This window comes from Rhinopithecus bieti, unplaced genomic scaffold (assembly GCF_001698545.2).
Source record: "Rhinopithecus bieti isolate Rb0 unplaced genomic scaffold, ASM169854v2 scaffold_31367, whole genome shotgun sequence".
Taxonomy (NCBI): domain Eukaryota; kingdom Metazoa; phylum Chordata; class Mammalia; order Primates; family Cercopithecidae; genus Rhinopithecus; species Rhinopithecus bieti.
In genome coordinates, this window is record NW_016813321.1 from 1 (window position 1) to 2,878 (window position 2,878).

The 2,878-nt window shown below is 30.6% G+C and overlaps 1 long non-coding RNA gene across 1 annotated transcript; it reads right to left on the reverse strand.

Moving 5' to 3' along the window:
• Nucleotides 1-686: 686 nt before the first annotated feature.
• LOC108512638 (uncharacterized) lies at nucleotides 687-2,534 on the reverse strand. The gene is made up of 3 exons (XR_001880644.1): nucleotides 2,454-2,534; nucleotides 858-886; nucleotides 687-759 (listed from the first exon to the last, which is right to left on the reverse strand). It is a non-coding gene; the product is annotated as an uncharacterized LOC108512638 (long non-coding RNA).
• Nucleotides 2,535-2,878: the final 344 nt, after the last annotated feature.

Below are 2,878 nucleotides of genomic sequence, written 5' to 3' on the forward strand. Positions count from 1 at the left end.
ATGTTGTGCACATGTACCCTAGAACTTAAAGTATAGTAATAACAATAATAATAAATAGTACTAGTGTAAAAAGACTCTAAAGCCAAATGCTTCAGAATCACAGTTTTATGAAAAAGTGTGTTTGTCAAATATTCACAAAGAAATGACTGATTACTTTCCTCATCTTTACATAGTAAAGGTACCACACACAAAAACAGACACACACAGGCACACACGATGAAACACACACACAAACACACATAGTTCACTACTCAGAGTTACTGATTTTCTTAGGATTCTCAAAGTGACAACACTGGAAATGAGGTAATTAATGTTAAAATCAATAAAAGAAGCGATCTCTAAAGTAAACCGTGGAATTGAATCAAGTTTCGAAGAACTGAAAAAAATTAGATTTTCAAAATTCACCTTCTTGAATCCTTAAGAAATACAGAAGTTCAAAATAGAAAACATTACAGTTTTGGTATACAAAACTAGAAACACCTGAGATTAAGGTTACATTTAAAAAAACTATTGAAAATTACTGTTCTTGTAATATCAGGTTTTCAAACATAAATACCAGTATTGGCATTACTTAGATCAAATCTTTTCATCAAAGTTGAAAAAAATGAAGCGTTGGAGATAGAAAGACTATCAAACTGTTCAATATTGAAATATTCATATTTCCATAGTTAAATTGAAAAATTTACCTGTTCTCAATGTTTGTTCGTTCTTCCGTTTGAAGGCTTTATTTGGAACAGAGTTTTGCATTTTAGTGGCAGGCTAAATGGATTTGGAAGCAAAATGATTATTAAAGAATGTATACTTCACAAAATACGTAGTTAATAAGTTATTCAAAATGAAATTATAAAACCAAATACCTTGAAGGCAGATGGCTTCTCAGGAGGCTCTTAAAAGCAAAAGAGATTTATCATCAATCATAAGTAAATATGACAAAACCAACCACAAATGAATGCAGTGATAGTATCTAACTGAGTTCTCTTGGTTGACTTTGACAATGAATACTTTAGATTTGGAAAGTTTGTTTAGGACCCACACATAACAGGAATACACTGAAGAAAATACAAATAAAGGTTTCACAGATCATGCAGTTAAGACTTCAAAAGTGAGATTGTGTTTCACGTGTAAAAAGGGTTGATATGAGAAAATAAATGTCAAAGCTGAACATGAAATGTTACACCATGTACTAAATGAAACACATTAGAATCATTTATATTATTCCATTCATCATGTTATTTAATATGGCCTATCTTTGGAAAGATATATAGTTATGATGAGAGTTCAGCTGAATGTAGAATTGACATCTCGTCAGTGAAGTGTTATGAATTGATCAGTTTGGATATATACTTAGGTCATAATACTAAATAGAAATATTCGTTGTTTTCCATAACCATGTGGTGTAATCATAGGCCTACATTTCTGTATCCTCTAGTTTATCCATCTGAATGCTTCTTGATCCACTCATGCAAGAAGATGTATAAATCTCATCATGGAAATAATTTATACTAAGCTTTCAATATTGACATATTTATATAAAAATTAACCGCAATAGATGTATTAGACATAAATAATTTTTTATATTGTTAAGTCACCACAATATTTATTTTAAAAAGCAATCTTATTATTCAAGTATAAATTCAGTATTTTTTTAGTTCCTACAATTCGTCTGATTTGGGTATCATTGGTCTATAATAAATTTTTCTGGAATGGCAATTTTACCAAAACAACTCACTGTCTTAAAAATAAAGCCAATGTTCTTAATTTCAAATATATCTCATTTGAATAGCTAACATCAACAAAATATATATTTGTCATGACTGATTGTAACAAATAAACCTAATGAGTCACTGTGGTTACCACAATTCTAGCAAGCCTCCTGCTTCCAGTAGTCTCTGGAGTGTCCACAATTTACTTTCTGAAGTACAAATAATCTAAATGCATCTGAAGTGAGTTCACTCAACCTTCCTTCTCAGAGTCTTCTCAGAAAGAAGCTACCTTCTTTCTTGTTTGTACCCTGTTACCTGCCTCAAAATGTCTCTACTAAAAAATAAAAATAAAAAATAAAAAAATCTCTAACTCCATAGAATTGATTCTTTCCATCCAACACTCTTTCAAATTTATTTTTTCCTCACTTCCTTTCTCCTTGTTTAATGAGAGTATCTTAGATTTATAATTTCTGTTTCTTTGTCTTTTTCTTCTTCTTCTATCTCTGATTCAAAGACTAATCTGTGTCACTGGAAAATGACGTTCTTTGTTTTTCAGAATAAAAGCCACTTAAGAAGGCCTTGTTGCTTCTCTTCACCCTAAAACACTACAGAGTCCCCTGAAATATTTGAAATGTTGAAAAGCCAAACCTACAAATTTCAAATTGCAAATGTATATTTGTTACTGGGAATATTTTTCTCACTAAATTACCACTTCTATTATTTTGGTATAAAAAATAAAACTGTCTTTACTTGTTTGATCTTGTGGAGCTCGTTCAATAATGCCAATATCATGTTTTTGTTGTCCAGTTACTGTCTTTGTTGCTCCCTCCTATTACAAACAAAAAACAGAAAGCAACAACAATAAAAACTTCAGAAAAAAATTGTATGTATTAACTCAGTCACTCACTCAATTTGTCAGTAAGACAAACAACAACAACAAATACACACATTGTATTTATCAAATCATAGGCACTATTCTGGGAGAAGCAGAAAATATCCATGGAAGATAGATTCTGGCCTATAGTCAAGAAATGGTAGAGATATGTGTAAACAAATAAGAACAGAAAAGTATAATTCACCAGTTCTACAATTTAAGTCATTAAAATTCATAAGGGCAAAAAGGAGAGAAAAATCAGTTTTACCTGAAAAGCATAGAAAATGCTACCATAATGGGA